Source organism: Salmo salar, chromosome ssa03 (genome assembly GCF_905237065.1).
Source record: "Salmo salar chromosome ssa03, Ssal_v3.1, whole genome shotgun sequence".
Classification (NCBI taxonomy): Eukaryota; Metazoa; Chordata; class Actinopteri; order Salmoniformes; family Salmonidae; genus Salmo; species Salmo salar.
The window spans coordinates 7235571-7247541 of record NC_059444.1 but is presented as its reverse complement, the minus strand read 5'-3'; positions in this window follow the sequence as shown (position 1 = coordinate 7247541).

Here is an 11971-nt window from a genome sequence, read left to right as displayed (position 1 = left end):
ATTTCACGACAGGCCTGATGGAAACAGCAAATTTGGAGGTGAACTTGGAAAATGTCAACAAAACAAAATATCCTAGACAAGGTGGGAGCTTTTTGTAATAAATTATACAAGAAATGGTGGCGGAAATGCTTTTATGTGCAAATATTGATATAATAACCATCATATCGAAGTAAACTTGGAGTCACACTTTAATATAGTATGATGTATGGTCCTCCCACTATGACTGGGAAAGCATGCAGTTTATTACAATAGTGTGCAACTACAGCCCGCAATTTGGGGTGTTCCTGCAATTCAGGGTGTACAGTCTGCGTTTGCCAGCCAAGCTACATGTCCATCACAAAGACGAAGACACGACAAGAGTCTAAACGAAGCCCGAGGAGGCTGCAAGCTGTCAAAACGACACCCCCTGAAAGGGTGAAAACACTCGCCACAAATGTTTTGGGATATTGACTGAGCAAACAGTGGATTTTATGTTTATTCATAAACGGTAACGTATTCATTTGTTTAGCAAAAACCGCGGAGAGGACTGTTAAGTTCGACTGCTTGCTAGCTTAGTATTAGGTCTGTTTTACGTTTTATTTTCATTCGTACATGTTTAAGATGTTTTATTTGAAATTACCTTGGATATACAGTGCATTCGGAAAGTAGTCAGACCCTTTGACTTTTTCAACATTTTGTTACGTTACAGCCTTATTCTAAAATGGATTAAATAAAAAATAAATCCTCATCAATCTACACACAAAACCACATAATAACATTTAACAACCACATAATAATTTTTTTAATTATTGAGAAAAACAACAACATAAATACCTTATTTACATCTGAGCAATTGGGGGAGAAGAGCCTTGGTCTATTGCTCAGTTTGGCCTGGCAGCCAACTCTAGGAAGAATCTTGGTGGTTCCAAACTTCTTCTATTTAAGAATGATGGAGGCCACTGTGTTCCTGGGGACCTTTAATGCTGCAAAAACGTTTTGGTACCCTTCCCCAGATCCTGTCTCGGAGCTCTACGGACAATTCCTTCGAACTCATGGCTTGTTTTTGCTCTGACATGCACTGTCATCTGTGGGACCTTATATAGACAGGTGTGTGCCTTTCCAAATCATGTCCAATCAATTGACTTTACCACAGGTGGACTCCAAGTTGTAGAAACATCTCAAGGATGATCAATGCAAACAGAATGCACCTGAGCTGAATTTCGAGTCTCATAGCAAAGGGTCTGAATACTTCCTCTGTGGCGATGGGAGAACCTTCCAGAAGGACAACCATCTCTGCAGCACTCCACCAATTAGGCCTTTACGCAGGCTGGTAGAGTGGCCAGACGGAAGCCACTCTTCAGTAAAAGGCACATGACAGCCCGCTTGGAGTTTGCCAAAAGGCACCTAAAGACTCTCAGACCATGAGAAACAAGATTCTCTGGTCTGATGAAACCAAGATTGAACCTGGCCTGAATGACAAGCGTCACATCTGGAGGAAACCTGGCACCATCCCTACGGTGAAGCATGGTGGTGGCAGCATCATGTTGTTGGGATATTTTTCAGCGGCAGGGACTGGGAGACTAGTCAGGATCGAGGGAAAGATGAACAGAGCAGAGAAATCCTTGATGAAAACCTGCTCCAGAGAGCTCAGGACCTCAGACTGGGGCAAAGGTTCACCTTTCAACAGGTGAACCTAAGCACACAGTCAAGACAATGCAAGTGGGGCTTCAGGACAAGTCTCTGAATGTCCTTGAGTGGCCCAGCCAGAGCCCGGACTTGAACCCAATCTAACATCTCTGGAGAGACCTGAAAATAGCTGTGCAGCGACACTCCCCATCCAACCTGACAGAGCTTGAGAGGATCTGCAGAGAAAAATGGGAGAAACTCCCCAAATACAGGTGTGGCAAGCTTGCAGCGTCATACCAAAGAAGACTCAAAGCTGTAATCGCTGCCAAAGGTGCTTCACAAAAGTACTGAGTAAAGGGTCTGAATACTTATGTAAATGTGATATTTCCGTTTTGTTTATTTTATTCAAACAACCTGTTTTTGCTTTGTCATTATGGGGTATTGTGTGTAGACTGATGACAAAAAAAACAAAAAACGTTTTAATACATTTTAGAAATAAGGCTGTAACGTAACATGTGAAAAAGGTAAAGGGGTCTGAAAAACCTACCGAATGCTCTGTAAATGCCAGAACATGATCAATGGAATGAGTCAGATGTTAAAGGTGTCATGGTAGCCTCATGGAACGAGCACGGTCTTAAACACACGCGCAAGAGTGGTATGGTATTAATCACTTTTAAATCCCTTGGTGCTGACATCATTTTCCTACAAGAAACATACATAAAAGACACCGAGCAGAGACGTCTGAGATCCAATTGGATTTCTCAAGTTTATCAATTACCCTTTTCTTCCAAAGCTGGAGGTGATGCTATTTCCTCTCGTAAAAATATCCCTTTTCAACTCTCGTCCATGTCTACAGATCTGCATGGTACATCGTAGTATGAGTGAATATTAACGTCTTTCCCTGTCACCCTATTGAACATCTGTGGTGTTGCTGAACGTCTTTCTCTGTCACCCTATTGAACATCTGTGGTGTTGTTGAATGTCTTTCCCTGTCACCCTATTGAACATCTGTGGCGTTGTTGAACGTCTTTCCCTGTCACCCTATTGAACATCTGTGGTGTTGAACATCTTTCCCTGTCACCCTATTGAACATCTGTGGTGGTGTTGAATGTCTTTCCCTGTCACCCTATTGAACATCTGTGGCGTTGCTGAACGTCTTTCCCTGTCACCCTATTGAACATCTGTGGTGGTGTTGAACGTCTTTCCCTGTCACCCTATTGAACATCTGTGGCGTTGCTGAACGTCTTTCCCTGTCACCCTATTGAACATCTGTGGTGTTGCTGAACGTCTTTCCCTGTCACCCTATTGAACATCTGTGGTGTTGCTGAACGTCTTTCCCTGTCACCCTATTGAACATCTGTGGCGTTGCTGAACGTCTTTCCCTGTCACCCTATTGAACATCTGTGGTGGTGTTGAACGTCTTTCCCTGTCACCCTATTGAACATCTGTGGCGTTGCTGAACGTCTTTCCCTGTCACCCTATTGAACATCTGTGGTGTTGCTGAACGTCTTTCCCTGTCACCCTATTGAACATCTGTGGTGTTGCTGAACGTCTTTCCCTGTCACCCTATTGAACATCTGTGGTGTTGCTGAACGTCTTTCCCTGTCACCCTATTGAACATCTGTGGTGTTGCTGAACGTCTTTCCCTGTCACCCTATTGAACATCTGTGGCTCCATTTAACGTCTTTCTTCCTGTTTTTGATTAGATTTACCAGTAATCTAATAATTGGAGGCGATTTTAATTGATCCGTATCTTGACAGACTGTCTACACGTACTCAACCAGAATATCACCTCTGTCCAGGTTCTGAATAATCTAATCCTATTCAGGAATCTAGTGGACATCTAGAGACTGCAACATCCCACAGACAAAGACTCACTCATTCTACTCTCATGTTCACAAGTCTTATTCTAGAATCGACTACTTCCTAATAGATTACAAACTGATACCCAATGTGATCAATTTGAAATACCATACCATTTTAATAAGTGATCACAGTCCAATTATATTGTCCCGCAATCTTTCTTTAAAATTTTTTTTTTTAAATGAATTACAGTTGCTCGCAGACCAAGCATTCATTGACTGCATGACAGCCAAGTTGAATGAGTTCCTCGAGACTAATGACACAGGAGTGGTATCTACACTATGGGAAACTTTTAAAGTGGTTATGAGAGGTCATATTATTTTATATGAGTCTGCCATAAAAAAAAAGGGAATGGCATGTGACTGGATAAAAAAACAGCTTTAGAGGCATACAGAACTTCACTCTATCAGGTCGACTACAACAATTGTTTTTAAAGTAAAATATGAATACAACTATTTTCTTGGTTCTCAGGTCAGTAACCTCCTGTTAAAGTTGAGACAAAAACTATTTGAACTAAGGGACAAACCAGAAAGGTTTGTTGGCTAGACAACTAAAGGGTGCACAGGCTAATAGACCGATCCATAAAATCTGGTCTGGGGTGGACATGTTGCTGACAGATCCGAAAGAGATAAACAACTGCCTTAAAGAGTTTCACTCCGAGCTATACTGTTCCAGATCCGATGCTTCTAGTTCTGATTTATCAGCCTTCTTTGATTCCATCAGCCTGCCAAAACTTGATGATAGCGCAAAAAAAATATATAAAAAAAATTGGACTCAAATTTCACAACAGAGGGAAAAAAATGGAAGCAATAAAAACTTTCCCACCTGGAAAGGCTGCAGGCCCTAATGGTCCCCCTCTTACTCAGGAGGATCACTGACTCAACAGAAAAATAACAGTTAAAAATAACAGTCTCTGCCTTCTGTTTAAAAAGACAGAGAGGAAAAAGATCCTGCAAATTATTGACCAATAGCACTGCTCAATTCTGTAAAAAAAAAAAAGAAAAAAAAAAAGCAGTTAATCACCAAAGTGCATGTAACAACCATTATTCATCCGGATCAGACAGGGTTTATCTCAGACTGGTTCTCTTTTTCTAATGTACGCAGGCTGCTTAATAACATCCTGTATGCAAAATCATGGGAAAGTCTCCAAGGTGGCTATTATGTCGCTAGATGCTCAAAAAAACATTTGACCAAATAGAGCGGTCATACATGTTCGAAGCACTCACTAGGTATGGATTTTGGCGACTCATTTGCCACCTTGGTCAAAATATGCTCTATGCCTGCCCAACATCTTCTATTCTGACCGATAGCGACAAATCCAGTCCCATTGAACTACATAGATTTGTCCTGCAGGGTTGCACACTCAGTATTCTGTTCTTCACTGTTGCCCTTTGAACCCCTAGAGATAAAAATAAGGATTATCCTAATATATAGGTCTTAAGGTAGATAGAAAGCCACATTTTGTTATATGCAGTCTGCCTCTCAGACCCAGTAGCTTCTGTCCGTAGTCTATTACAGCTAATCAATTCATTTGTCAATCTATCTGGCTATAGAATTAAATTGGGGCAAAAGTGATCTCATATGTCTCTCAGGCAATATTACAGCAAGTGAGCTAGAGAGGATACAATTTAAAGCGGTGCATGACCACTTAACTTACCTTGGACAAAAAAAATCCTAGAAACCCAAAGCTCATCTTCAAGCTCAACTACAGTGTGCTGGTGCTCATCCTCAAGGTTAACTACAGTGTGCTGGTGCTCATCCTCAAGGTTAACTACAGTGTGCTGGTGCTCATCCTCAAGGTTAACTACAGTGTGCTGGTGCTCATCCTCAAGGTTAACTACAGTGTGCTGGTGCTCATCCTCAAGGTTAACTACAGTGTGCTGGTGCTCATCCTCAAGGTTAACTACAGTGTGCTGGTGCTGATCCTCAAGGTTAACTACAGTGTGCTGGTGCTCATCCTCAAGGTTAACTACAGTGTGCTGGTGCTCATCCTCAAGGTTAACTACAGTGTGCTGGTGCTCATCCTCAAGGTTAACTACAGTGTGCTGGTGCTCATCCTCAAGGTTAACTACAGTGTGCTGGTGCTCATCCTCAAGGTTAACTACAGTGTGCTGGTGCTCATCCTCAAGGTTAACTAGTGTGTGCTGGTTGCAAAGCTAAAACAAAACATAGAGAACTGGAGAACATTGCCTCTTTCTATGATGGGGCACATTAATGCCATAAAAATGGTTTCTCTTCCCGGGTTACTTTATCTTTGCCAGAATCTTCCAATTTTTCTTACCTCTTCATTTTTAAAAACATTGGACTCGACAATCATTCCATTTGTCTGAGGTTACAAAGCCCATCGTATTTGTGAAGCCCACTTGTAAAAGCCCAAGGGAAATGGTGGCCTAGACTTACCCATCTTTAAACATTATTACTGTGCTGCAAGTGCTAGGGCATTAACGTAATAGCAACTGGGTTTCACAGATAAATTGGACAAGGTTGCCCCCCTGTGGATAAATATGGAAGTCAAGACTGCAACAAATTGTTCTCTTCCAGCGATGCTTTTCTCTAAAGCAGAGTGCCCAAACAATCTGACAGGCAACAACGTTGTTTTAAGAATTTTAAACCAGACTGATAAGTTGTTTGTTGAGTGGAGGGAGAAGGGACTGGCCACAATTGGAAGATCTCTCCAATTTCAAGAATAAATTTCAAAGGGAAAATTCAAAATGTTGAAACCCTCCCTGTACAACATTCATTTTATGATCTGCTACAGCGCCCTCCTAACTCAAAACACCTCGTCTCACAGTTTCTGTCTCCTTTTCTCCAACTATAGCAGGTAACCTTGTGGTTAGCCCGTCGGGCCCAGGGGCGGAAATCCCGGGGGGGACGGGGGGGACACGACCCCCCCATCCTGGGAAAAATATGATTTGTCCCCCCCAATATATCACTGAAACATAACTATGTAATTTCAATAATATTAATAATACGCAATGAAAGCAATTGTGCTGATTATAGACACTTAATAGCGCGTTTTTAAGTTTCAAAAGATTGCGACCCCCCCACCCTTTTCCTCACAATGGTTTGATCCACTGGCAAGGTAACAGAGGGGTCGTAGCCACTGTCTGAAAGGCACTCAATGAACGTAACTGACGTGAGGTTAAGCCAGTCAATCGCGCACACACACACTAGCTGAATATGCAGAACTAGCGCGCAAATATGAACTATTAAGCTAGCTAGTACCTATTCCATTTATGTGGCCTCGTCAAAGATGGAATCTTTGCTATTGTCAATTTATTCCGAGATCAGCATGCAGATGATGTAAGTTAGTGCTTCAAAGTCCCTGTGATAAGGTTAGCGATAAACTGAAGTCCAAACTGAACAGAACTACACTCTCTTCTACCATTGTCTTAAATATATTTAATGGTCTCGTTGCAAAAGCTAAATTGTCGCAAGGGAACTTTTATTTATTTATTTTATTTAACCCGGGTAGCAAAGATTATAGCAAACACCACTGAAACTGAATTGGTGCTCGCTAGCTTTGCAAATTCAGCTATTGTTGGAAGCCAGCCAATATGAAACAAACTATTAAAATTACAAAAGGTTGCAGCATATGTTGTGTAAATAGTGAACTCACACAGCTGTCAACTCTTGTCATTTTAATCTGTTTCATATTTGCTAGCTACCTTTTAGATCGAAGCCCAAATAGAATGCTAAAAGATAAGATGATAGAAGCCCATCTCCTACTGTAAATAACCTACACACTGTGTGTGTGTAGCCAGCCAGCCAGGTAGAAAAATGGCAGAAAAATAAAAGACATCAGAGTATTTTTCAGTACACCAAAACGCAAAGTAAGAACCCTAGTAGCCTAATATCTCAAAGACTGGTTGATAAAATGTTCATAAGAAAGAAATGAAATTCTAATTGAAATGTTTCACAATGATGTCATTAGGCAGAGCAGGCAACAGATGGCACACAGACAGCAGAGTTGGGGACAGATATGCAGGGACAGACTGGCAGAGACAGGGAGTCTCAGGTAAGTTTGTTGAGTCTTTGTTTGGCAACATCATGAAAGGTTCTCCATTTTTTTAACTTGTAAAATAGGAACATAATTCGAAAATGCCATGGATACCCCAACTCTCAACTTAAACTGGTGACTGAACTAAGATTTGTTAAAGGCAATGGTATTGCTGTTGTGAGTAGTTGTGTAGTTTTGGGTACCGGTAGTTAGAAGTACGGCAAACACCTTATTTCTTTGGTTCCTCAATATACATTTACCATATTACAATGTAGGCTATGTGTTACAGCACTACTTTTGGTGTCCCCCTCAGGAATTGCTCTTGAGAAAATTTCATGTAATTGTCCCCCCCAAAGTTGATATCAGATTTTCGCCCCTGGTCGGCCCAGTAACTGAAAGGTTGCTATATCGAATCCCTTCGCTGACAAGGTAAAAATCTGTCATTCTGCCCCTGAACAAGGCAGTTAACCCACTGTTCCTAGGCTGTCATTGTAAATAAGAATTTGTTCTTAACTGACTTGCCTAGTTAAAAAAAAAAGGTTAAATAAAAAACTATACAGAGGGCTCTACTAGTCATCTCAAGGAGACCTGGGGAAAAGAGTTAAATATTGAGATCTCAGATAATCTATGGGGAGAAGCCCCTGTCTACAATTCACTCCTATTACATCAATGCCAGATATCAATGGATACGATACAAAGTCATGCATATACTTCATTACTCCAAAACCAAATGACATAGAGTTTACCGACCAGGTCTCCACACTGTGTGACCAATGTAAAGCCTCGGAGGGTTCATTAACATAATATTTCTTGGCTCTGCCCCCTACTTCATAATTTTTCGGGGTGAACGTCTTTGATTGGTATTCAAAGGTATATGAGAGGGCCATTGAACCTGACCCAGAACTTGCTCTCTTTGGCTATTCGGACTGTTCTACGATCGTCCTATGAGGAACAACAGACCGATGTTTGGAATGGTGGCAGCCCCCCCCCCCAAAAAAAGTATCCTCACAGAATGGAAGTCACCCATCCCCTCTGGCTTCCATAGATGGCTTGCAGAAACGATTAACACCATGAACATAAACTCAGCGGGAAAAAAAAAGAAATGTCCTCTCACTGTCAACTGCCTTTATTTTCAGCAAACTTTTCATGAACATAACAAGATTCAACAAATGAGACATAAACTGAACAAGTTTCTGACTAACAGAAATGGAAGAATGTGTCCCTGAATGAAGGGGGTCACAGTCAGTATCTGGTGTGGCCACCAGCTGCATTAAGTACTGCAGTGCATCTCGTCCTCATGGACTGCACCAGATTTGCCAGTTCTTGCTGTGAGATGCTACCCCGCTCTTCCACCAAGGCACCTGCAAGTTCCTGGACATTTCTGGGAGGAATGGCCCTCACTCTCCAATCCAACAGGTCTCAGACATGCTCAATGTGATTGAGATCCGGGCTCTTCGCTGGCCATGGCAGAACACTGACATTCCTGTCTTGCAGGAAATCACGCACAGAACGAGCAATATGGCTGGCGGCATTGTCATGCTGAAGGGTCATGTCAGGATGAGCCTGCAGGAAAGGTACCACATGAGGGAGGAGGATGTCTTCCCTGTAACGCACAGCATTGAGATTGCCTGCAATGACAACAAGCTCAGTCCGATGATGCTGTGACACACCGCCCCAGACCATGACGGATCCTCCACCTCCAAATCGATCCCGTTCCAGAGTACAGGCCTCAGTGTAACGCTCATTCCTTCGATGATAAACGCAAATCCGACCATCACCCCATGTGAGACAAAAACCACGACTCGTCAGTGAAGAGCACTTTTTGCCAATCCTGTCTGGTCCAGTGACGGTGGGTTTGTGCCCATAGGCGATGTTGTTGCCGGTGATGTCTGGTGAGGACCTGCCTTACAACAGGCCTACAAGCCCTCAGTCCAGCCTCTCTCAGCCTATTGCAGACAGTCTGAGCACTGATGGAGGGATTGTGCATTCCTGGTGTAACTCGGGCAGTTGTTGTTGCCATCCTGTACCTGTCCCGCAGGTGTGATGTTCCGATGTACCGATCCTGTGCAGGTGTTGTTACACGTGGTCTGTCACTGCGAGGACGATCAGCTGTCCGTCCTGTCTCCCTGTAGCGCTGTCTTAGGAGTCTCACAGTACAGACATTGCAATTTATTTCCCTTGCCACATCTGCAGTCCTCATGCCTCCTTGCAGTATGCCTAAGGCACGTTCACGCAGATGAGCAGGGACCCTGGCCATCTTTCTTTTGATGTTTTTCAGTGTCAGTAGAAAGGCCTCTTTAATGTCCTAAGTTTTCATAACTGTGACCTTAATTGCGTACCGTCTGTAAGCTGTTAGTGTCTTAACGACCGTTCCACAGGTGCATGTTCATTAATTGTTTATGGTTCATTGAACAAGCATGGGAAACAGTGTTTAAACCCTTTACAATGGTCTGAAGTTTTGGGGATTTTTACCAATTATCTTTGAAAGACAGGGTCCTGAAAAAGGGACATTTATTTTTTTGCTGAGTTTAGAAAATATTTGTTTTCCCAGGACTAATTCCATATGTGTTTTTTCATAGTTTTGATGTCTTCACTATTATTTTACAATGTGGAAAATAGTAACAATTAAGAAAAACCCTGGAATGAGTAGGTGTATCCAAACCTTTGACTGGTACTGTATATATAAAAAATATGTTTTGTTGTAGTGGCACTACTGTTGTAAGGCCATTATTTTTTTAGTGGTCATAACTCCTACAGTAAGGTCACCAGTAAAGTGGATTAAAAAGGTTTGCTGAAAGAGGTTCTCATGCTCAGAAAAATACCTGTGGGCAGATTGCTGTTGTACTAGAGTTTGTTTCTGAATCAGATCATTGTTTCACAGCTTGAGTGTCTTGTGTCTGCCTTAGGCATTCAAATGATTCAGAATCTTATATTTCTGTCTCAACCACAGGTTTCCCCAACAAGGAAAATAAGAAGTTGGTTTATTTGGCTGGTACTGTTTCAATTCCACATGACAGTAACCACCCTGGCATCAGAATGGGCTAACTCGTTTGTTTAGTAACTTGCCACTTTGACAACATCTTCACCACTCTCCCCAATACAATATCCCCAGAGCCTCCAAAGCCATGAGGAAGCAACTTAATACCACCCAGGGTTGTCTAGTGAATACCACCCATTGTGGTCTGGTGTCTAGTGAATACCACCCACGGTTGTCTGGTGTCTAGTGAATACCACTCAGGGTAGTATGGTGTCTAGTGAATACCACCTAGGGTTGTCTAGTGAATACCACCCAGGGTTGTATGGCATCTAGTGAATACCACCCAGGGTTGTATGGTGTCTAGTGAATACCACCAGGGTTGTCTAGTGCTTTGTGAATACCACCTAGGGTTGACTGGTGGTTAGTGAATACCACCCAGTGTTGTCTGTTGTCTACTGCATACCACCCAGGTTGTCTATTGAATTCCAACCAGGGTTGTCTAGTGTCTCATGAATACCACCCATGGTTGTCTATTGAATACCACTCAGAGTTGTCTAGTGCTTTGTGAATACCACCCAGGGTTGTGTGATGTCTAGTGAATACCACATAGGGTTTCTAGTGAATACCACCCATGGTTGTCTGGTCTCTAGTGAATACCACCCATGGTTGTCTAGTGAATACCACCCATGGTTATCTAGTGTCTAATGAATACCACCCATGGTTGTCTGGTGTCTAATGAATTCCACCCAGGGTTGTCTAGTGAATACCACCCAGGGTTGTATGGTGTCTAGTGAATACCACCAGGGTTGTCTGGTGTCTAATGAATTCCACCCAGGGTTGTCTAGTGAATACCACCCAGGGTTGTATGGTGTCTAGGGAATACCACCAGGGTTGTCTAGTGCTTTATGAATACCACCCAGGGTTTTCTGGTGGTTAGTGAATACCACCCAGTGTTGTCTGTTGTCTACTGCATACCACCCAGGTTTTCTATTGAATTCCAACCAGGGTTGTCTAGTGTCTTGTGAATACCACCCATGGTTGTCTAGTGAATACCACCCAGGGTTGTCTAGTGTTTTGTGAATACCACCCAGGGTTGTCTGTTTTCTAGTGAATACCACCCAGGGTTGTATGGTGTCTAGTGAATACCACACAGGGTTGTCTAGTGAATACCACACCGGGTTGCCTGGTTTCTAGTGAATACCACCCATGGTTGTCTAGTGAAAACCAACCATGGTTGTCTAGTGTCTAATGACTACCACCCAGGGTTGTCTGGTGTCCAGTGAATACCACCCAGGGTTGTCTATTTTATACCACCCAGGGTTGTCTGGTGTCTAGTGAATACCACCCAGGGTTGTCTGGTTTCTAGTGAATACCACCCAGGGTTGTCTGGTAAATAGTGAATACCACCCAGGGTTGTCTTGTGTCTAGTGAATACCACCCAGGGTTGTCTGGTGAAGTGAATACCACCCAGGGCTGTCTTGTCTAGTGAATACCACCCATGGTTGTCTGGTGAATAGTGAATACCA